Source organism: Sus scrofa, chromosome 15 (genome assembly GCF_000003025.6).
Source record: "Sus scrofa isolate TJ Tabasco breed Duroc chromosome 15, Sscrofa11.1, whole genome shotgun sequence".
Taxonomy (NCBI): domain Eukaryota; kingdom Metazoa; phylum Chordata; class Mammalia; order Artiodactyla; family Suidae; genus Sus; species Sus scrofa.
The window spans coordinates 2,972,479-2,998,405 of NC_010457.5; the positions used below are offsets into that span (position 1 = coordinate 2,972,479).

A 25,927-nucleotide genomic window follows, 5' to 3' on the forward strand; every position below is an offset into this window, starting at 1 on the left:
CTGGTCAGGCCTCTGGACTCTGTAGGACACCCAGTGGCCTCGCAATTCCAGGAGGTCATGCAGCAGCACTGGCCCACCTGCACCCATCCCATCCTAATCTTTTAGTAACCATGTTGGGAGGCAGGTTCGGCTGAAGTTACTGAACCACCTATCTGAAATCCCATTCCCTGAGTAAATGCTTGTGTTTGACATATTTTGCAACTCTTTAAAAACTTGAAAGAAACAATAGAAGTTAAAGCAGTAGGAAGGAGTGGGTAAAATAAACAGTGAGTTTGAGAAACAGTCTCTGCTGGATCCCAGAGCACATAGACAGTGAGAAAATAACATGAGTCACGGTGAAATGCTATCCCCACCTGTTTCTGTCACAGCGGGAGCAAGGAGAAACTGCCAGGAGGATTCTTGGGGAAGCAGAATAACAGTTGTTTGAAAAGCTGAAAACCATACACGTAATGTTAGTCCTGACCCACAGATACTGCTCATCCTTTTCATTGACTTAAAGTCAGCAGGGTGGAAGCAGCACTGAGAAAGAGCTACATCTTAAGCCCTATAGGTCCTACCCCTAGAAGCAGACCTGCTAGTAAGGAAATTTTCAAGAGCAATGCTCAGAACCTGTATCATCACTGATAGGTCCTCTTTAACAAGAGGGAAATGTAGGCAGCAGAAAAAGCACATAACTTGGGTTCAAAGACTGGTTCAGATACTGGCTCTGCTATTTATTAGTGCTCACCTTGAGCAAGCTCTTTAAACTCTATTAGCCTCAATTTCCTCATCTGTAAAGTGGCTTAATAACATTTGCCCTGCCCACACATTTAGCTAATTGTGAGCATCAAATAGAGGCTTGAGTAGGATCACGCAGGATTGTGTGCGTAAGAGCACCTGTAATACAAGTGCTGTGGAAATGATAAATCTTTGGGTTTAGCCAATATTGTTGAACCCTTTTCTACCTGCTGAATCAATTGGTCTCAGTGGGCTTTGGAAGTCTGCTAAAGTTTTATCTCCACATATCCAAGCATAATTTTTTGGGGGTCTTTTTAGGGCCACATTTGTGGCATATGGAAGGGGTTGAATCAGAGCTGTAACCACAGCAACATGGGATCCAAGCCTCGTCTGTGACCTATACCACAGCTTATAGCAAAGCTGGACCCTTAACCCACGAAGTGAGGCCAGGGATTGAACCCATGTCCTCATGGATACTAGTCAGGTTCATGACTGCTGAACTGTGATGGGAACCAAGCATAATCCTTCACATGGATATTTTGTTTGAAGCTAGAAAAACAATGTGTGAATTCTAGCGATTTTCATGTCCCCCTCTAGTGTTGTGAGTATGCTGGTTTTGCCTGTGTGGTTAATAATGCCTGCCTGCCTGCCTGCCTGCCTGGAGAGTGAGTATTAGACAAAATGTACCCATGACATCATACCCGATGGCTTTTGCCAAAGAGAACTGAGTCCTTAAGGGAGGTCTCAGTGTGAAAAAAAAAAAGTTGCAAGTTTTTTTAAGTTTCACAAAACAATGGTTTTTAGTTTTGTAAACTGCATTTCAGCTCAGTAAAGCATCTGACCTAGTGATACAAATATATATATAATTCTGCCTTTGTTTATTTTAGAAGCCAAAATTGACCTTTCACAGGTAGCAGGTTTCTAAATCCTATAATTAAGCTCTTTCGAAAGAAATGAACATTGGACCAGCTATGTCATTCGTTACAGACAAGTGGTTATACTGACACAAATTCTGCTTCTGTTCCTTCCTGTGAGTTGGACTTTTCCATATTCATTATGAGTCTGTAGCCAAGTAATGAATACCCTTTCTTTATACCAGTGAAGACATTTTGAGTTCAGGACACTAATTCCTCCCTCATAAACCTCACAATGACTGTGTTCAAAGAGAAATCCACAGGTGTTCTTGTAGTATGAAGAGGATGCCTAAATCACAGACTTCATATTATCTACATTTAAGTCCCTTCTGTATCACTATGTGACTCTGGAACTTGAGACAAGTTGCTTAAGCTTTCCAAGCCTTAGCTTCCTCATCTGCAGAACAGGCATAATGACAGTTCCTACTTCATAGTGTGGCAGTGAGGACTGAAAGACACCATGCATACAAAGCACCCAGCCAGTGCTGGGCACATGGTTAAAGCTGTATTTATCAAGCACTTTCTATTTGGTAGTAAAGAGCACTGGCTCAAGTTCCTGTTGCCAGAACTACTATCTGCGTAGCTTCATGCAAGATCCTTAACCTCCCTGTACCATCTATAAAATGAGAGTAATAACAATAAGACCAACTTCATAGGGTTGTAGGAATTAAATTAGTTAATGCATATAAAGCACTTGAACTATATAATTAGCTTTTTTCTCACCACTTTGCTAATTTTTAAGTATTTACTACTATGAACAAATCCTGAACACTTTGCACTCATAAGTCAGAACCCCTGAATTTCCTCATGAAATCTCAGCCAAAAGGCCATTCCCTCTCCAACATGCCATTACTGACACCAAGACATGACAGACATTTTTATCACTAAATCCCCAACAACATCTCTGTTCTCAGGCAGTTTGCATTTGAGAGAGAAGACAGGCAATAAATATGGAAAAAAACCTGTAATTTCAGATTGTCATAAATCCTATGGATGAAACACAGTAAGGTGACATTGGTAAATAAGAGGAGCTGCTTTACATATATGGGGGGCCCATATACCTGAGTAGGTGACATGTGAACAGATGAATTAAATGTTGAGAAGAAAGCATCCAAGCAAAGACTCAAGGGAAAAGAAACCAAAGACCTCAGATGGGAAGAAGTATGCTGCATTGCAGGAACTCAGCAGCCAGTGGGACTGGAGCAAACAGAGGGGGGAACAGACCACACAGGCACTTAATAAGCCATGGCAGGAGTTCAGATCCAGCAAATTAAAGAAATTGTTTAGATTATTTAGCTTTGAGAAATAACAAGAAAGCCTCATTTCCAAAGAGTAGTAATTGGTCCCACACTCAGCCTTATTTCAGGCTCCAGGAAGAAAGGAATGCAATTAATTGAACATAGAGGAATCCAGAACGCAGATACACTGCAAGTTCTTCCGGAAGGATGACAAGAGACTTAAAAACAGCTGAATGAACAATAAACCCAACCATTAGACTTGTGTTTTGGTTCCTCCTTTCCTGGAAAGAGCACTGTAGGGAATGCAGTCTCATTACTACTATATAACCAAGGATGGGGGTTCAGGGGCAGTGCAAAGATCCTAGCACATGGCCACAGCATCCCTCAAAACAGGTCTGGACAGCTTGTTCAAGCCTACGAAGTTGAATGAATACCAGTGAAAGGTAGACCTCAAGAATATTGCTTCCATGTAGATGAGATGTATTTTCATGTCCATTTTTTAACTGAAACAGCATAACCTTATTCTATCAAAATTCTCCAAAACTGCAAAGGTTTTACCTGTCAAATAAGGAAAGCACTCAATAACAATGTCTCATATTTTCAGAGCATTCTTTGTAATCGATTCCTACATACTTCTTGTCTCCCAAACACCTATATTTATCTCTATCTACTTTTCAGTGTATAGGTTTGTGTTAACATGACTTTTATTTTTCACAACCAAAAGACATTAGGATAATGAAAAAGCAAATGACTAAATTATAGGATCTGAAAGTTGTTTTACATTTGGAATCATCTCACAGAGACTCTGAACTACAAGTTATCTGCTGAGATTGCTGAGTAAGCTCCTGTTGCAATCTTCTTGCAGAACAAGCTTATAGCAGACCTTGTGTTCTGCTCCAGAAGGGAAAAAAAAAATGTTTAATACAAGTTAGACTAAACCATTCTGGTACTTTCTCCAGGACCATCACACAGAGCAAAATTCTTCCTGTGGGGGAGGGGGGATCTGTAAGTTTTATAAGGTTATTTGCAAAATTTTGTGCCATACATATTTTCCCCCTGGGTTAGTCTCAAGAAATCTGAGACTGACAATGGTTAAAAACAACTGCTTACTGAGCCAGAATACAGCCATTATGATTCAACTTCCTGTAACTTAGTGTTAAAATAAGAAAACATCTAAGAAAGCTCCACATATACATTAGGTATCTGGCCCATGCTTTTCAAACTTAGAGACAGCTCTTCCCCAGACACAGCTCATTACCATCATCCAGCTTTCCCAGAGAGTAAGCCTTGTCAGAAGCTCCTCACCTATGGTGCTGGTCTTCTTTTTACAAGTCCTCGCTTTAGAAGGTATATTAATGGTTAATTCTTGTTCCAGAATGCAGCGTGCCATCCACCATCCCTCTTTTTTTTGGCTATACCCATGGCATGTGGAAGTTCCTGGGCCAGGGATCAAACCTGCACCACGGCAGTGACAACACCAGATCCTGTAACTGCTAGGCCACCACAGAACTCCAGCAGTGTGCTTCTTTGCCAAGAGAGGGAAGAGATTTTTGTAAGACACATTTGTAGGGGTACAACAGGGATAGGCCACTTCTAGACATTCCAGGGAATGGCAGGCAGCCAGATTCATACATTAAGAAACCCCACAGAAGACTTTGGCCCATTACTGCCCAGAGTAAAGGACCTGTGTGACATCTGGTCCAGAAACAGGATTATTTCCCAAGTATGAGCCATGGTCATCACCTCATCCTATATGTGGCATTAAGCTTCCTTGGGGAACATATGGGCCTCAGGAGGTAGCAGATCCTTGACCTCAAGCTCTTTTGAGGTAGGAAAGGGACCTATATTACTTTTTATATTCCCTACACCCACATTCAGCACATATATTTTAGAATGGAACCAATATCATTAGGTATAACCTATAAGGAGCACCTTTTTAGCAAGTAAGACAAAGGGTGTGGGCAGTAGTGAGCCAACAGAACATCCAAAGATGATAGAGAAATTATGGCATTAAAAATGAGATCTGAAACAGAAGAGACCAAGCAGAGGTGGTAAATACTGGCACTTCTTACACAATTGCTAAAAATGAGTCAGCAAGCACCAGGCCAAGCTCAACTGCCAATAAAACAAATAAAATAGATAATTTAAGGGGAGCAGCTCTACTAAGTCCAACATGCTTATCAACACTCGCATTTACACCTTCCTGTAAGCATCACTTATCCTGCAACAAGATGCTTTAAAGACAAAGTTTAATAGGCCTGGTTTCCCTTGTTAAAAGTTCAGAAGGCAAAGAGGAAATTCAAAATTAGTACTGGAATTTTACTCAGAAAGACTGAAGAAGATGAAGTCACTCCTTTCAAAAGGAGAAATTTGCCAGAAAACGTCACCATCTACCACAAGGTGGTTCTACTTGTTTCTGGCTATTAGGGGAGGTTGGGCAATGGGAATACTGTGGTTCCTATTCACTTCAGGAAATTCATTCATGGAACCTAGGCTGAGACTCTGTTCTACCTCTCTTCCTTGAGGGGAACTGAGGTTTCAGTCCAGCTTCACCTGGGCAGAGAGCCCAGTTCCTAAGGCTCAGCTTGTAACTTTCTCCACAGGTTCTCTGTTTCTGGTCATGCTCAAGTTTAATCTAAAATACTGAATTCAACATTTCTATGTGCCTGGAGTAAAATATGAGAAGTTTAGCTTATGATCAATCTATCATCTTTATCTGAAAGTACAACATCTCCATGGAGTACCATGGATTTTTTACTCTTGCATAACAACATTCAATAGGGGAAAATAGAATCATGATTCAGCCTCTGATTACAGCTTGTTCAAATCTTGAAAGCAGCATGATTAAAAGCCATGCATTCACATGAGACACTGTGCTAAGCATTTAGTGAATAGTGAATAAGACAGACACAGTCCCTGTGCAATAATACAGTTAATGTGACCACTAGTGAGCTAGCTGTAACTTCCAGAAGTTAATACAATCATCTTTGATGGGGGCGGGGTGAACAATGGGCTTTAGAGCCAAAAGCCAAAAAAAAACTAGAAAAAATTCTGATTCTGTATTTAGTTATATAGGTCACAGATGCAGCTCAGATCTAGATCCAGTGTTGTTGTGGCTGTGGCATAGACCTGCAGCTGCAGCTCTGATCTGACCCCTACCCCCATGATCTTTCATATGCAACAGGTGCAGTCATAAAAAGAAAATTAAAAAAAAAAACTTGAAACAAAGGACAATGAAAACACAACCATATAAAATCAATTGGATACCAAAAGAAGTTCTTAGTGGAGAGTTCATTAGAATATAAGACTGCCTAAAAAAAAAAAAACTCAAATCAACACCTTAACCTGACACCTGTAAGAATCAGAAAAAGAACAAACAAAATCTAAAGTCAGCATTAGGAAGGAAATAATAAAGATCAGAGAGAAAATAAATAAAACAGAGGTTAAACACAATAGAATAAAATAAAACAGCTGGTTCTTTGAAAGTGTAAACAAACTTGATAAATCACTGGGCAGGCTCACCAAGAAGAGAAAGAGGATGCAAATAAGTAAGAAATGAAAGAGGAGAAACAACAATTGATACCACAGAAATAAAAAAAAAATAGAATAATATGAACCACTCTATCCCAACAAACTGGGCAACCTAGAAGAAACAGACAAGTTTCTAGAAACATACCACCCACCAAAACTGAACCAAAAAAAAAAAATTTGAACAGACTTATCACTAGAAGTGAAAGTGAATCTGTAATTAAAAAAAAAAAACCTCTCAGGAACTCTGTTTAGTCAATTATCATGGAACACATAATGTGAGAAAAAATGTATATATGTATGTGTAACTGGGTCCATGCTGTGCAGTAGAAAAAAAATATATATATAAAGGAAAATAAAACCTCTCTACAGGAGTTCCCTTCATGGCTCAGTGGCTAACGAACCCAACTAGTATCCATCCATGAGGACACTCATGGATACTAGGTTTGATCCCTGGCCTTGCTTAGTGGGTTAAGGATATGGCATTGCCGTGAGCTGTGGTGTAGGTCACAGACTTGGCTCAGATCCCGCATTGCTGGGGCTGTGGCTGGCAGCTCTGATTCAACCCCTAGCCTGGGAACTTCCATAGGCTGCGAGTGCAGCCCTAAAAAGACAAAAGACAAAAAAAAAAAACAAAGACAAACACACACAAAAAAAACCCTGCAAACAGAAATCCAGGAGTAGATGGTCTCACTGGAAAATACTACCAAACATACAAAGAAGAACTTACACTGATCCTTCTCAAACTCTTCCAAAAGACTGAAAAGGAGAGGGTATTCCCAAAGTTATTCTATATAGGCACCATCACTTTGATACTAAAACCAAAGACAATACCAAAAAAGAAAATTACAAAGAAATCACATTATCTTTGATAAATAAAGATGCAGAAATTCTCAACAAAATATTAGCAAGCCAAATTGAACAACACATAAAACAAGATCATACACCAAGCTCAAGTTGGGTTCATCCCAGGATCACAAGGAAGGTTCAACATATACAAATCAATGTGATATACCACATCAACAAAAGAAAAAACAAAAACCAAATGATCATCTCAAGAAATGCCGAAAAAGCATTTGATAAAATTCAACACTCATTCAGGGTAAGAACTATCACCATAGTAGATATAGAGGGAACATATCTCAACATATTAAAGCTATTTATGACAAACCCACAGCCAACATAATACTCAATGGTAAAAAGCTGAAAGCCTTCCCACTAAAACCTGGAAAAAGACAAGGATGCCCACTCTCACCACGTCTATTCACTATAGTATTGGAAGTCCTAGCCAGAGCAACCAGACAAGAAAAAGAAATAAGGAGTATGGGATTAGCAGATACAAACTGCTATAAAGAAAATAAACAATGAGGTCCTACTGTATCGCACAGGGAACTATATTCAATATTCTGCGATAAACCATAATGGAAAAGAACATGAAAGAATATGTATGTATGTATAACTGAATCACTTTGTTTTACACTAGAAACTATCCAAATTAGAAGGGGAGAGGTAAAATTGTCATTATATGCAGATGACATCATACTATAGAAAAAAATCTCATCAAGCACAGGATCAAAAGCTTATAGAACTGAGTATCTCATTTCTAAACATAAAACTATACATTTTGCAGTGCTAAAGTTAGTTTTTCTGCTACATGCAACATGATACAACATAGTGTCTAAAATAGTGCTAACCTTAAAATAATGTCATTACACAGATCAATTTTAAATCTAGTCATGAATTAATACAGGACCTTAAATGTGTTATTTGGGTGATGAAACAGTCTAATCAATTTTACAAATGTGACTTAAAGGAAAAGCTAAAAGACACTTCCAAAGTAATAGCTTTTCAAGTGCATTTTCGTCAAAGATATAATTTTACATTCTTTTGAGAAGGCTTTCTATAACACTGGAGGAGTAAGAGGTAAAAACTCCACATGCACAAAATTTAAAAGCTTAAATGTTTAGGAAGTGGAAACTGGACTTCTTTTTAACGGAATCAAAATTGGTTACATTTTGTTGAAGTATTTGGACAAATGTTAGGAACCAGAGTACCCGTTGTGGCTAAATGGGTTAAGAGCCCGACATAGTGCTTGTGAGGATATGGGTTCGGTCCCTAGACTTGCTCAGTGGGCTAAGGATACAGCATTGCCATGAGCTGTTGTGTAGGTTGTAGATGTAGCTCGGATCTGGCATTGCTGTGCTATGGTATAGGCCAGCAGCTGTAGCTCCGATTGGACACCTAGCCTAGGAACTTCCATATGATGCAGGTAAAAAATAAAAATATTTTAAAAAGGGGGAAAAAAAGGAAAAAAAAATGGTAAGAACCTAATAAAAATGTTAGTTAATTAAATTTGAGAGTATCCTTCACATGGGTTGGACAATTTTTACCCAGTTTACTTCCATAAGTGATTTTTTGGAAGGCTTACGCAAAGTCACTTATGCATGAATATCCCCAAAATATGACGTAAAAACCATACAGCATGAGAGAATAATGAAGATCCATGAATGCTGTCCCTCTGCTTTGGGTTACCCTTTGCTCTGTACTTCCTTAGAGTCAAGTGAGACACATGTTCCCATTCTTTGTTAAAAGAAACTTTCCGGAGTTCCCGTCATGGCGCAGTGGTTAACGAATCCGACTAGGAACCATGAGGTTGTGGGTTCGGTCCCTGCCCTTGCTCAGTGGGTTAACGATCCGGCGTTGCCGTGAGCTGTGGTGTAGGTTGCAGACGCGGCTCGGATCCCGCGTTGCTGTGGCTCTGGCGTAGGAAGGTGGCTACAGCTCCGATTCAACCCCTAGTCTGGGAACCTCCATATGCCGCGGGAGCGGCCCAAGAAATAGCAACAACAACAACAACAAAAGACAAAAAAAAAAAAAAAAAAAGAAAGAAACTTTCCCTGATACTTAATTCTCAAATTAATGGGCCGTATGCATTTTTACATGGAGAGCACCAAACAACATATGGATAATGCCCAAAATTTGTTTTGAAGAGCTCCAGATGCATCACTTATTTGGCCATTTCTTAAAAAATAACAAACACAAAAACAAAAACCAAGGGCATAATATTAAGAGGTAATTTTACAAAGATATTTCTGCTGTCAGGCAAGCAAGTAAGGGATATCATTTTCTTTTCCATGGGAGAGGGGTGTTTTTAAATTTGTGAGGAAGATATAATAACTGGACAGAAGTTCTGCAGGGGAGCTGCAGGCACGCAGGTGTTTGGTGCTGTTAACAGGCGATTTCACTGGCAGAACTGCGTGGATATATAAACGGAGTGGCAGCATAGGCTGGGCATGGAAGACGTTGTTTTTATGTTCCCGGTCGTCACTTGCTGTACTGAACTCATTTCTTTTAATAACCAATCAAACCTCTCATAATAGAAATCTGGGCTGAAATGTCCAACAGCTGGCTAAGGACCCATTATTTCAAACTGGCTGAGTGGAGGCGTGTCATCCCCAGGATGCATTTTCTAACACACGGCATACAGTGCACAGCTGAGAAAACAGAGCTTTCAGAGTCAAAGGCGTGATGGCTAGCACGTCTGACTTCATTTAGTCTCAGCTGACAGAAAAGTGAACATAAAAATGAAGTGTGTATACAGATACATTTCTCATTTGGGTCTCTCTGTATGTATTCTAACACGGTGGAATGTCTATACTGAAGCAGCAGTCAAATAAGTTCATTTGGCTATGTGTCTGTGTATATGCACATAATATACACATACATACACGCATCTCATTCAATGAATTAAATACTTAAGAGCCATGTGCCCAGTGATAAAAATGTCTCCAGAACTCTGTTTAAGGTACTGTGTTACCAATCTTGTCAGCTGCTTTCGGTGCCTGCCTGGTTATCTCTCAATTAGGGAAGCTTTAGGATGCAGAACTGTTGCTACGCATTGGTCCTACTGTCTTTCTTCCATCCCGAGGCTTTAAGCCACTGACCATTGCTGATAACACTAGCTCAAATTCTACTTGATTCTATATCTAAAAATGTGTTATACAAGAACATGTTCATTGGTATCGTTCTGAAATAAGAGGGCATTTTAAAACCAACAACAAACTACATGCAAGGGCAAAAGCGTATCATACTGACTTTTGCATAGTCACAAAATCCAGAGCAGATTATTCAAAGCACTCTCTGGAAGCTGACAAGCTTATAAAAGCAATCCTAATAAAAAATTTCTACATTCTGCATATATAACAAAGTTATAACATGTCACTTGCTCTATAAATTGTCACTATTACCACTAGGAGCAGAAGGAAATGTACATATATAAAGATATATATGTGCATAATTTTATATTCTCAGAGGAAACAGAAAAATTATGTACATTAAATAGTGTTTTAATTGCAACATGAAAAATGACATTTAAGCAATAGTTCACAATCCCACAAGGGTAAAGTCAAGTGTAAATGCTGCCTACTATAACAGGGGAAGAATGGCCTTGAGAGGCTCTCAGGCCTGGATACAAATTCTGACCTTGTTATTAGTCAGATCTACTACCTCTGGCTGATCCCTCTACACTCTTAGACTGTTTCTTCATCAGTAAAACAGAAATATTAAAAACCATTTTGTAGAGTTTTGTGGAATTAAAGGAAAATGAATAAGTCCCTACCCACTGCTATTTTGCCAAATTATTAAATGGATTAAAAAGCTAAACATAGAGATTTATGGTCCTCAATGAATTACATATCAGCTGAAATCATTACAATTATGCCATATCCAGCTAGACTTGAGATCAAAATTCAATATATATATTTGCAGCTCTCAAATGTTATGATTATCTGAACATTTATGAGAGAAGAATATAAAATTCCTCTGACAAGCAATTTTAAGAAAACTACCCTAGAATATATGTGGGAACAGTATTGAAGCCTCAGTGGAGCATTTTCATTTATCTTCTTTCTGATAAATCTATATTCTTTGTTTATGCTCATGAATAATGGGAGGTTCTCATAAAGTTTGCTTTAAAAAGCAACATGTGCTCTCATATGTGTTATTAGCTTGTATTTCCCACTCTTCTTTAAAGGCCTAGTTCCATTATTTCTCACTCATGAACACATGATCTCCCCAAGCTATCCTAAAAGGGTGAAGCTTTCCCTTCTTGCTCCTTCAACTCCACCCTCCAACCTCTCCCACCCTGCTCTGGCCCTGGGAAGCCGAGCTATGAAGACAAAGCACACAAGTTTCTTTCCTGCTGGCTTCCAATTTGGTGTTGCCAGTGGTAGGAACTGGCAGATTGGAGGCTGGGAAGAGAGTGAGACCAGGGTATTTACTCCCCTAACTCCCAACCAGGCTGTTATCATGTCCCTCAGCTCCCATCCCATCGGCTGACTCCACAACTACCTTTTCTTGGGTATTGCTAAACTTTTTACCTTATCCTTTAAACCTGTACAATAGAAATGGCTTCCCTCTGTTGCTAACCCTAGAGGCTGGGACGTCTCTTGATGATTTCCCTAATCTAGACTACACCTTTGTAAACCACCCCTTATTCATTTTCTCAAATAACACCAGTATTAATATGCCATCTGGTTCCCACCAGGACCCTGACTAAGCCTTGAATCCAGGCTTGAAGCACCCAGTAAAGAGCCATATTGAACCAAACAGCAGAACTTGCTGTTACATCAGGAACAGTTGCAGTGAATAAACAGTACTCTTTACTGAGAAAGCATTAAGTGCAATTGTTACTCTTAGGTCATAGAAAACTAACAATTGCATCAATGCTATAAACCAATCAAGGTAAGAATGAAAGCATTAAAAGGGGAGGGGGACGGAGTGGGATGGATTTGGAATTTGGGGTTAAGAGATGCAAACTATTGCCTTTGGAATGGATAAGCAATGAGATCCTGCTGTATAACACTGGGAACTAGAACTAGCCACTTACGATGGAGCATGATAATGTGAGAAAAAAGAATGTATACATGCATGTGTAACTGGGTCACCTTGCTGTAGAGTAGAAAATTGACAGAACTCTGTAAACCAGCTATAATGGAAAAAATAAAAATCATTATTAAAAAAAGAATTAAAGCATTAGAAAGAAAATGAGAATACTAACCAGAAGATAAATCTCACTAAATAATATTTTAATCACATGAAAATATCACAAGCCCTCCAAAATCCAGCTTTTTTTGCTCCTAACATCACTGAAGAACATCATTAAACAAGGGGGAGGAGAGGGAGGAGAGAGGCACAAAATTCCTGAAACTCAATAAAAGAGCTGAGAAAAATGAACACATTATTATGAACCACTGAAGCTTTAGTGTATTCAAGGTTGTACTCTGCATCATAAAACCTAATACATATCTGCACAGAAATGTACATTTATTTAAATATAATAAGTTCACTGAGTGGAGTGGCCGAGATGGCAGAGAAGAAAGTCCCTGAGCTTACCTCCTCTCAGGAGCACACAAAAATCACAAATATCTGCAGAAAAGCAATGAAAAAGACTGGAACCTACCAGAAAAGATCTATAACTAAGACATAAAGAAAGAACCACAACAAAACAAGTAGGAGGGGCTGACTTGAGATATCATCAGTTCCCATACCCTCATATTGATGACCCATAAACTGGAGAATAACACTACAGAGGAGAGATTTCTGAGCACCAGCTCAGGTTCCTCAGCCTGAGGATCCTGCACCAAGAAGAGGAGCACCCAGAGCTCTGAAGGCCATCAGGGCTTAATTTTAGGAGCCCCATAGGGCTGGAGAAAATAAAGACTTCACCTTAAAGGGCAAGGGTCCTTAAAGGGTCCACACAAAATCTCATGCACACCAGGACCCAGGCAAAAGCAGTAATTTGATAAGAACCTGGGCCAGACATACCTGCTGGTTTTGGAGAGTCTACTGGACATGTGGCTGCAGCTCAGGCTAGTGGAAGCCATATTTGGGAGCATTCCACTGGTGATCAATGCTGCTGGCTGCTGCTATCTTGGCTCATTAGCACTAAAACCTGGCCCTACCTAACAGCCTTTAGGTACCAGTCCTGGGTTGCCTCATGCCAAAAAACTAACTGGGTGTGTATATGGCCCCATCCATCAGCATATAGGCTGTCTTAAGACTTTATGAGTCCAGAGCTGCCTCTGCAAATGACCCTGTCCACCAGAGGGCCAAGACCCAGTTCCACCCTCTAGTGGGCAGGCACTGGCCCTTCTCTCCAGGAAGACTGTACTGGCCTCTAGATCACCCATACTCACTAGAGGGCAGACACCAGAAGCAAGAAAACTACAATCTTTATCCTGGGACCAGCTGGGCCTTTGCTTTGTCCACTGGCAGGCCAAAGCAAACACTGGGACACCCCAGACCCCATATTCAACTATATCAGGAACTGTCCCCATTCCCCCAACACATACCCTCAGCAATTTGAAATAAGCTATGGGATCCCTAGGCCCTGCAGCCAGATTATGGTAAATAGCTCTGTCTACCATTAGTCTGACACTAACTCTAGGATTTAACTTCACCTGCCAGTGGGTGGGCAACAGCCCTAGAGTACTCAGAACCCTGAATGTGCCCACCAATGAGCCAGCACTGGCCCCAGAACCCACTTATATTCTTCAGCCAACCACCTCATGGCCATATCCCACTAAACAGCAGCCAGCAGTATCCATACGAGGCAAAGTCTAGCAACCAACTAGGGCCAATGAAGCCTACCAGACTGCCCAGATACCTCACCACAACAGAAGGACCCACAAAGCCCTCTTCTGGGGAAAGCTTAGAGCATCTAGCTTGGATGATGAGAGGGGAGTGAAATGCTGGGACTCATAGGATGCCTCCTACAGAAGTTCACTTTTCCAAGGTTGAGAAATGTAACCAAACAACCATACACATAAAAATACAAATAGCAACTTAGAAAAAAATGAGGCAGCAGAGGAATATGTTCCAGATGAAGGAACAAGATAAAACCCCAGAAAAAAAGAACTAAATGAAGTAGATATAGGAAACTTATCTGAGAAAGAGTTCAGAGTAAGGATAGTGAAGATAATCAAAGAACTCAGGATGCACAGAGTGAGAAATTAGAAAGTATTAACAAACAAAATATATGAAGAACAACCAATCAGAGATGAAGAATACAATAACTGAAATGAAAAATACACTTGAGGGAATCAATAGTGGACTAAATGATACAGAAGAATGAATGGATCAATAAGTTGGAAGACAGAGTAGTGGAAATCACTGCCATTGAACAGAAAAAAATAATGTAAAGAAGTGAGGACAGTTTAAGAAACCTCTGGGACAACACCAAGCCTATAATGCAAACTAATATTTGCATTATAGAGGTCCCAGAAGAAGAAGAGAGAAAAAGGGTCTGAGAACATATTTGAAGACATAATAGCTGAAAACTTCCCTGGGAAAAGAAACAGTCAATTGAGGAAGCACAGAGAATCTCATACAGGATTAACCCATAGAAGAACACATGAAGACACATTGTAATTAAAATGTTAAAAATAAAAAGAGAATATTAAAAGCAGCAAGAGTAAAGCAACAAATAACATACAAGGGAACGAACTCCCATAAGGTTATTGGCTGATTTTTCAACAGAAATCCTGCAGGCCAGAACAGAGTAGCATGACATGTTTAAAGTGATAAAAGGGAAAAACCTATAATCAAGAATACCCTGTAAGAATCACATTCAGATTTTATGAAGAAATCAAAATTTCACAAACAAGCAAAAGCTAAAAGAATTCAGCACTGCCAATTTAGCTTTACAAGAAATGTTAAGGGAATTTCCCTAAGCAAAAGAAAAGGCCACAACTAGAAATATGAAAATTACAGAAGTGAAAAAACACATCAGTAAAGGCAAACATACAAGAAAGATACGAACTCATCTACACCCAAAGCTACTTGGGAGGTTAAAAAACAATAGTAGTAAAATCATCTGTGTCCACAATAAGCAGTTGAAGGATGCCAAATCAATCAGGTGTAAAATATGATGTCAAAAATAGTAACTCTGAGAGGAAGAGAGTACAAATGCAGAGTTTTTTTTCTTCTATTTTGGCCATACCCACAGCATGTGGTAGTTCTCAGGTCAGCAACCCCAGATACTGCAGTAACAACACTGGATCTTTAACCCATTGCACCATAAGAGAACTCCTAAATTCAGTGTTTAAACATGAACTTGAATTTAAGAGATTGGCAACTTAAAACAATCATGTATATATACAGACTGCTATATAAAAATCCATGGTAACCACAAACCAAAATTCCATAATAGATATATACACACACACACAAAAAAAAATGAATCTAAACATAACACTAAAGATAGTCATAAAATCACAAAGAGAAGAGAGTAAAAGAAAGGGGAAAATTGCCCCTTTTAAACAATTTTTTAATGGCAATAAGAACATTCATGTTGATAACTACCTTAAATATTAATGGACTAAACACTCCAACCAAAAGATTGGCTTAATGGATACAAAAAACAAGACTTGTATATAGGCTGCCTACAAGAGACTCATTTCAGATCTAGGGACACATACAGACAGAAAGTGAAGAGATGGAGAGAGGTATTCCATATAAATGGAAATCAAAAGAAAGCCAGAATAGCAATACTTATATCAGGCAAAAGATATTTTAAAATAAAGACTGTTACAAGAGACAAAGAAGGTTACTATATGATGATTAAGGGATCAATCCAAGAATTGTAAATATATAAGCACCAAACACAGGAGCACCTAAATATATGAGGGAAATGATAACGGCCATAAAAGAAGAAATCAACAATAACACTATAATAGTGGGGGAATTTAACACTATACTTACATCAATGGAAAGGTCATCAAGACAGAAAATCAGTAAGGAAACACAGGCCTTAAATAACACATTAGACCAAATGGACAAAATTGATATTTATAGAGCATTCCATCTGAAAGCAGCAGAAAACACATTCAAATGTACATGGAATATACTCTAGAATAAATCACATGCTAGGCTACAAAACGAGCCTTGATAACTTAAAAAAAAAATGAAATCAAGCCTCTTTTCAGACCACAATGCTGTGAGATTAGAAATCAATTTCAAGAAAAAAAAACTGCAAAAACCACAAACACGTGGAGGCTAAATATTATGCTAGGGGAAAAAAAAACAATGGATTGATGAATATATCAAAGAGGAATTCAAAAAACACCTAAAGACAAATGAAAACACAGCAATCCAATATCCATGTGATTCAGTAAAAGTAGTTCTAAGAAGGAAGTTTATAATGATACAAACTTAGGGAACAAGAAAAATCTACACACCCTAATCTTACACCTAAAGAGACTAGAGAAAGGATAATAAACACAACCCAGTATTGGTAGAATAGAGTAAAACATAAAGATCAGAGCAGAAATCAATGAAACAGAGACTGAAAAAAAAAATATACAGGATCAATGAAACTAAAGGCTGGTTCTTGGAAGAAATAAACAAAATTGATGGAGCTTTAGCCAGACTCATAAAGGAAAACAAAAGGGAGAGGACACAAATCAAAGTTGTAAATGAAAAAGGAGAATTTGCAATTAACACCATAGAAATAAAATGGATCATAACAGACTACTATGAATAAGTATATGCCAATAAAATGGACAACCTAGGAGATATGGGCAAATTCTTAGAAAGGTAAAATCTCCCAAGACTAAACCAGAAAGAACTAGAAAATATGAGCAGACCAATTACCAGTAATGAAACTGAATCAGAAATTTAAAACTTCCAACAATCAAAAGTCTAGGACCAGAAGGCTTCACAAGTGAATTCTACCAAACATTTAAAGAGTTATACCTATCCTTCTGAAAAAAAAATGGCAGAGGAAGGAACACTTTCAAACTCATTCTATGAGGTCACCATCCACCCTGATACCAAAACCACACAAAGATGTCATAGACAAAAATAAAATTACAGGACAGTATCACTGATGAACATAGATGCAAAAATTCTCACAAAATATTAGCAAGCCAAATTCAATAACACATTAAAAGAATCATACACCATAATCAAGTAGAATTTATCCTAGGGATGCAAGGATTTTTCAATATCTGCAAATCAATCTGTGATGCACATGAACAAATTAAAGTATAAGGACCATAATATCATTGCAGTAGATGCAATTTTGATAAAATTCAACATCTATTTATGATGAAAACTCTACAGGAAGTGGGCAATGCTCATTGAACATAAATCAATAAAGACCAGGTATGAAAAACTCATGCCTAATATCATACTCAATGTGAAAAGCTGATAGCATTTTCTCTAAGATCAGGAACAAGATAAGGATGCCCATTCTCGCCACTTTTACTTAACACATTTTTGGTAGTCCTAATCATAGGAATCAGAGAAGAAAAACAAAAGGAATCCAAATTGGAAAAGAAGTAAAACTGTCACTGTTTGGAGATCACGTGACACTATACATATAAAATCCTAACGATACCAACAGAAAACTACTAGGGCTCATCAATGAATTCAGTAAAGTTGCAGGATACAAAAGTAATACACATAAATCTCTTGCATTTCTATATACTAACAATGAAAGATCAGAAAGGGAAATTAAGGAAACAATCCCATTTACCATTGTATCAAAACAAATAAAATGCCTAGAAATTAACCTATCTAAGGAGGCAAAGGACCTGTGCACTGAAAACTCTAAGATGTTGATGCAAAAAGTTGAAGATGACACAAACATATGGGAAGATATATGCTGTTCTTGAACTGGAAGAATAAATATTGTTAAAATGACTATATTACCCAAGGCCATCTACAGATTGAATGCAACCCCTTCAAATACCAGTGGAATTATTCACAGAACTAAAACAAATAATTAAAATCTGTATACAAACAAAGATTCCAAAAAGCCTAAACAATCTTGAGAAAGAACAGAGCTGGAGGAATCATGCTCCTTGACTCCAGACTATACTACAAAAGTACATTAATCCAAACAATATGATGCTGGTACAAAAGTATACACATAGGTCAATGGATTAGGATAGAAAGCCCAGAAATAAACCCGCGTACTTAGGCTCAATTAAACTATGACAAAGGAGATAAGAATATATAATGGACAAAAGACAGTCTCCGCAATAAGTTGTGCTGGGAAAACTTATAGCTACACATAAAAGAATGAAATTAGAACATTCCCTTACACCATATAGAAAAATGAACTGAAAATGGATCAAAGACGTAAAAGTAAGACTGAAACCATAAAACTCCTAGTAGAAAACACAGGCAGAACACTGACATAAATCACAACAGTATTTTTTTTAGATCCATCTCCTAAATAAAAGGAAATAAAAGCAAAAATAAACAAATGGGGCCTAATTAAACTTAAAATCCTATATACAACAAAGTAAAACATTGACAAAATACAGACAACCTACAGAATAGGAGAAAATATTTGCAAATGATATGACCTTTTAAGAGAATAATATCCAGCATATATAAACAGTTCATACAACTCAACATCCAAAAAACCAAACAACCCAACTAAAAAGTGAGCAGAATCAAACATTTTTCCCAAGAGGATATACAGATGGCCAACAAGCACATGAAAAGATGCTCAACATCAATAATCATGAGGGAAATGCAAACCAAAACCATAATGAGATATCACCTGATACCTGTCAGAATGGCTGTTATCAAAAAGAACACAAATAACAAATATAGGTGAGGATATGGGAAAAAGGGAACCCTCCTGTGCTGTTGATGATAATGTAAACTGGTGTAACCACTGTGGAAAACAGCATGGAAGTTGTTTTTTGTTTTTTGTTTTTTTAAATAGAGCTACCATATGACCTAGAAATTCCAATTCCTCTCCAATATCCCCCCAAAAAATAAATAAATAAAACCAGTAATTTGAAAAGATACATGCACACCAATGTTTATAGCAGCATCATCTACAATGGCTATGACACGGAATATGGAAGCTACCTAAGTGTCCATCAGTAGATGAATGGATAAAGAAGTGGTACACAAACATACACACACACACACACACACACACGAGTACCACTCAGTCATAAAAAAGAATGAAATTTTGTAATTTGCAACAAGCTCAATGGACTTGGAGGTCATTATTCTAACTGAAATAAGTCAGACAGAGAAAGAAATACTGCATGATATCACATACACATGGATTCTAAAAAAGACAATTAGTGAATATAACAAAAAAGAAGCAGACTCACAGGTGTAGAGAACTAACTAGTAATTACTGGGTCAGGGGGCCAACATGGGGTGGAGGAATGGGAGGTACAAATTAATGGGTTTAAGACAGGCTCAATGATGGATTGCATAACACAGGGAATATGGTCAATATTTTTTGTTAATAATGTAAATGCAAATTCTTAAATTGTATAAAAATTTTTAAATAAAACTAAATTGAAAACCAGAATTTCATATTAATGTAATGGTGTTTTGCTCTGCTCTCCTTCCTTAAAAATCTCATATTTCAAGAAACAACACTATGTTTTTATGTGACAATGGGCTTCTCACTTAAATTAAGGACTTTCTCCCGAAATGCCCTCTGGTTATTCTCTTGTTACCTCTCACTTTCCACAGTCCCAAATCTTCCTATTGTGATAATGGTCTTAATTAGCCTCATTTGCCCAGAGAAGCCCCTTACTTCACCTTCCAAATTTACTTGTTCTCACCTTGCTTAATTTTCTTCTCTTCTTTCACTCACTGCTAACACCACTCAAGGACACCTGAAAGAGAAAAAAAAAAAAAAAGTTCAGCTTAAAATGTACATTGAATTCTCATCCATATTCTGTACCAATTTCCAGATCATAAAACTCCTTATTGGCAGAGAAGGTGTTTTATGATGATGCCTAAAATAGTTCCCTTTACCTTATGCTTAAAATAAAGCACACCTTGAATGTACTTTTTAAAGCAGTGGCATGCCATGATGGAAGTCAAAGAGGCCAAAAGAGGTGTTTCTTTTCTCTTCCCCATTTGTTAATGAACACAAAGATTCTTTTCCCTGAAAACACCTAAGAGAAAAGACAAGCTTAGGGATCTGGTAAGGGTAGCATCTGGAAAGTGAGGGGACTGATAAAGTGCCAGTGATCCTACTGATTATTCACAGTATGCTGGAATGTGGAGCTGACTGTAACTGTTGCCCAGCTCACATCATGAATGGCAAAGCTGACTTCTGGGCCAAGAGTCCAATTCTGCTCCAATTCTGGGCTCCTGTCTTCCACTGTGGCCAACAGCCACTCCAGCAGCCAGCACGGTGCCTGCGCCTCAGGCTGCCATGCCTTACTAACTTTCGTCCTGTCCCCTCAGCTGCCCATCACCCTATGCACGGGTGACACTCAGCAAGGAATCGTTGAATATGCCCACATCAGGTTGACTTTGCACACTCAATTCCGTTTGCAAAGTCCATTCCCCTGACTTTGATGATGACTAATTTCCATTTACCCTTTGGTGTCTAGGTTTGGACAGCTGGCAACCCATGGCTGTGCAGCCTCAAATGAGCACATTTACTATACCACATGACTCATCAGCAAAGAACTTTCCCATCTGAAACTAATCTTCCCCACATCCCTGTGAGGTAAGCACGGTGCACTCACCTTCAGGTTATAAGGAGGAAATTGGATGAGGAGGTAACAAGCTGTGCCAAAGGTTATAAAGGGTGCCTGTGGGGTAATTAAGTCATTTTGCAGTCATGCCCATTCAGTCTCCACCCGCTCTGGATCCAGGCCTTTTCCCAGTACTTTGACCACCTCATTCTTTGGACTTTTGTGAAGTGCAGAGTCTAGCAGATATGTGCATTTTAAAACCAATAACATGTATGATTTGCCTCTGCTAAATACTTTAGATGTCTCTCCCATAACAAGTCATATTAGAAGTCCTCTCTCTCAGGCCTTTTCCAGTAAAGGTATCTTGTTAGGTAGATTTAATACTTTCTCCTGGAAAGAGGATTCATAATAATTCATCTTCATCCTTTCCCTGGAGAGAGCCTGTTGAAGTTCACTCTCACACCTTCAGAGGCACAAACCAGTGCACAAGCAGGCTTGGAGTTCAGGGTTATTGCCCATCCAGGCTGGTGAACTGCCCAGAGCAGTGTGACGATATAGCCTCCTTGACACACTTTGCCTGGGCCCTCTTGGCTCCGCAGTGTACTTTCTGTCTCTGATAGGTTCCCTAGGGCAGGTACACAGCAAATACTGCAGCCTCCTCTACTATTGGCCTTCCTCTCTTTGGCAAAGAACCAGGATTGGCTATACCCAAGAGAGAAGCATGCTTCAACCACCAAAAGCTATGTTCTTTTTCCTTTGCTGGTTTTGCTTCCTCTGCCCACCTCCAGATAAGGGCCTGCCCCAGGTTTCAAGCTTTTATGTAATTTGTTACTATTTACTTTCCTGTAGTGTTATTACTATTACTTTCCTTAGGGACCACATTTATTCTCACACATCCAACTCCCACTCCTTGTTGATTTCTAAATCACCAGACTTACCATGGATCTGAGAAGGCTGTGAACTGTAAACTATAATTTCCTGCCATTTTTATACAGCATGAATTGGGTAGATGACTTGCTATTCATCTGGGAAATGACTAGTCATGAAAGACATTAAAATGGTCAGTAATGCCACAGTAAATACAACAGTACAGTGGTAGCATTTGAGTAGAAAGACAAGTGGAACAGAATAGAAAGTCAGGAAACAGCCTCAAATACACATGGGAATTTGTTATATGGTAAAGGTGGCATCTCAAACCAGCAAGGTAAGAACACACTTTAAGAAGCTGAGTTGAGACAACTAGGTAGTCAGGGGAAAAAAATAAGGTTGGTACACACAAAAAACAAAGCCAAAACAGTTCCAGGAAAGAAAATTTGAAACACAGAATGGTATTGGATAATCTCAAGGAACTACTGGTGTAATCATGATATAGAAGTTACGTTCTAAAAAGTTCTTACATGTTATTGATATATGTTGATATAAAGAAAATGTAACATCTAAGGTTTACTTTAAATAGTCTCAAAATAGATGGGAGGATAAGGTAAAACAAGATTGGCAAAATATTCCTAGTTTTTAAAGCTGGATTATGGGTAGTTGGGGTTTATTATTACTGTTTTCTCTAATTTGTATAAGCTTAAAATTTTCTGTAATAAAATTTAAAAAAATACAATATGAGTGACGTCCATGGAGTTGGGAAAGGCCATTCTGAATATGATTAAACACTCAGAAAGTATAAAATGAATGTTTTATAAATTCAATGACATTAAACAACGACTTCTATATAACAAAAAAACCATAAGCAAAGTTAAAAAACAAATAACCTGGGCAAAATATTTTCAGCTCATGTTGTACACAAAACAATGGATAATCTCACTAATATGGAGGGAGCGACTAAAAATCAGTGAGAAATTTATCAGCAACATAACAAAAAAAAAGCAAAGAACATTAATAGATATTTCAAAGAAAAAATGAATAAACTTTTAAACAACATGAGAAAAGTTGAGCATCTTTTTAAAAAGAAGTATAAATTAAAAGTATACTTTAGAAATTCCATATTTTGACTAGTCTAATAGGTAAAAATATTTTCTAATACTCTCTTTTGAGGAAACCATGAGAAGTCAGTCATTTTCATACACTGCTGGTGGGAATGTGACCCCAAGGAGAAATTAAAGAACATTGTTAGAATTTCAAATGCATTTACCCTTGACTCAAAATCTCACCCCTGGGCATTTTGTCAACTGATAGTCTGCTTTCATGCAAAATAATATATTGCCATGATAGTCATTGCAGCACTGTTTATACTAGCAAATGACTGAAAAAAACCCAAGTGCCCTTCAAAAGAGTATGTGTGTTTCTGTGGGGTATGTGTAGTATGTATGTGTACACTCACACATATTTATATACACACATGAGGATGTTCCCTACATTCTGCTGTGAAAAAAATCCTAGGAAATATATATAGTCGTATATGTATATATCTATATATGTGTGTACATATATATGAATGGAGATATGTATATATACATATGAATGTAGATAAAGATGAATATCATGTCATTTTTATCTTACAGAAGGATTAAAAAATAAAAAAACTATACATTGTCACAGATAGGATTAAAAACTGTATGTATTTACTTATATGCATAAATACACTCAGTAACAGTACAAAGGAAATTAATGCAAGCAGGTGGAGGAACAGAGTAAACAATACACTATAAGGGATGGAAGTGGGAAGGAGATTTCTCAGAGGGTGCCTCATTTCACTGCTTTGATTTTTGATCCATATGAATGCATGACTTATTCAAAAATTAAAGCAGTTTGATTGTCTCTATAGTTTATGGGTAAGCACTTACTATAGAGTTAAATCTCAACAGTTCTCTCTAAATGGACATGGGGTTTGGAAAACCCAAACAGCAGATGATACAAAACAGGATTTTTATTTGGCTTTGAAATGTATCAATTGGTGATAGGGATGCGAGTACCAGACAATTCCCCATCCTAATTACATTTTGCAAATTCCATTGGTAAAGCGCCTGTGATCGTATAAGAACACAGTCACAGGTACCTGCAATACAAGAGCGGGTTAAGAATGTAGGTAAGGAAGATAAACATCCAGGAAGCCTGCCTTCCTGTAGAACTGAAGTGTTCTATCCATTTGAGTACATCATGCATGAATTTAGACTATTAGCAACACACATTGCTCTCTCCCTACAGGCCAGTAGGTGCTAATTTTTTCATCCCTAAGTAAGGTTCAGGCCCAAGATTCCACATTTAGAAGGATTTGTCTAAGCGGTATGTAGAAGACAATTTTTTTTTTTTTTTGTCTTTTTGCCATTTATTGGGCCGCTCTCGCAGCATATGGAGTTCCCAGGCTAGGGGTCTAATTGGAGCTGTAGCTGCCGACCTACACCAGAGCCACAGCAACGCGGGATCTGAGGCTCATCTGCAACCTAGACCACAGCTCACAGCAACGCCGGATCGTTAACCCACTGAGCAAGGCCAGGGATCGAACCCGCAACCTCATGGTTCCTAGTCGGATTCGTTAACCACTGTGCCATGACGGGAACTCCATGAAGATAATTTTTAAGATTAAGAATCCACAACTGGGAGTTCTGGTTGTGGCTCAGCGGTAACGAACCTGACTAGCATCCATGAGGACACAGGTTCAATGCCTGGCCTCGCTCAGTGGGTTAAGGAACTGGCCTTGCCATGAGCTGTGGTGTGGGTTGCAGACATGGTTCAGATCTGTGACATCGCTGTGACTGTGGTGTAGGCTGGTGGCTACAACTCCGATTCAATCCTATCTTGGGAATTTCCATATGCCGTGGGGGTGGCCCTAAAAAGACAAAAAAAAAAAATGCACAACTGATATGAAAAGTATCTGACTCACACAAAGTAATTATTACATTCACATTATATACTTAATTTTGACAAATGCAAAAAACAGTTTTTACACACTCATTAGCCACATTGTTTTCTTGCCCCTAAATGAGAAATTTGTTAGGCTCTTTGAAATATGAGAAATGGCTCATCTCCTGGGACTCCATTTGAGGCTCTGAAATCCCAGATTTCAGCTTTCAAGCAGACAAGGGGAGGTGGCCTGGGAAGCCCCTCTCTTAGCCTGTAGCAGGAAGGAAGGCTTCCTAGGTAAGAGGGACTGTAACCCACTCCCACAGAAAAGGATGCAGGGGTTCCTTACAGACAGTAAGGGCAAATTCCTGCTAATTAGCTGAGTGACACGCTAAATACTTTGCTGCATGGGGGCTGTTTCTCAGCATTTCAGTTTCCTTACATACTGAATCAAGCATTAAAAGTTAGTGCTAATATCGGGCAAGTCATTTAAACTCCCTGTGCATTAGTTTCCTCATTATAAAAAGAGATGAAAATAATGATATGATAAATAATATAAATAATAACTCAAGGGAGTTAATATGTCACAAGCACTTAGAATAATATTTGGAGACAGTACAAAATAAATACTAGCTACCCGCGTGTAATATCTTAGAGGTGAATGTGTTGAAAACTCTCTCTGGAACCAGACTTCCAGGGCTGTCTCCTGCGAAGTTACAGAATACATCCTCTGTCACCATTTTCCTTGGACTAATTAGCTCTGGTACAAATGGAAATTAATTTACTTTCCTAGTATTGATTTGACCAGTGTTGGGTGATTTGCATAATCCTCAGCTGGGAGGTCCCAGACCTGCATTCCTCTCTTTGGCAAATTTGTACGTCTTCCTCCCAAGGCAGTATTTGTTCATCACATCTTGTCTGAGAAATGACTTCAGACGAGGGTTAGGCAGAGACTGTCATTCCCTTTTCCCACCCTCTGTGCAAGGGTGGAACACAGGGAGCAGAGGAAAGCACTGCACACAGACAAGGGCAGAACCAACCAGCCCACCACTTCATGGGAGAGTTTAGAAGAGAACTGGGCATGGCCTGTTTACAAATGGAGGACAGAAATGCAGTTGGACTCTGGGATCTGGCATCTCCAAGCCTGTCTTTTCCATCACAAGGAGATACTAAATTGTCACAATGTGGAAGTAAACAGAGAAAAGAAGGTTTTTAATCAGCAGTTTAAATATGTGCTTGTCTCTCCCCTACAGTGTCT

General features: G+C 38.6%; 1 protein-coding gene across 2 annotated transcripts in view; it reads right to left on the reverse strand.

Moving 5' to 3' along the window:
* Nucleotides 1-25,927, reverse strand: part of LYPD6B (LY6/PLAUR domain containing 6B) — a 222,359-nt gene that overhangs the window by 15,428 nt on the left and 181,004 nt on the right. For both annotated transcript variants that reach the window (XM_021074898.1, XM_021074899.1), the window contains exon 2: nucleotides 20,011-20,064. The gene's annotated coding sequence lies outside the window, so the exon portion shown is untranslated. The remainder of the gene's footprint in view (nucleotides 1-20,010; nucleotides 20,065-25,927) is intronic.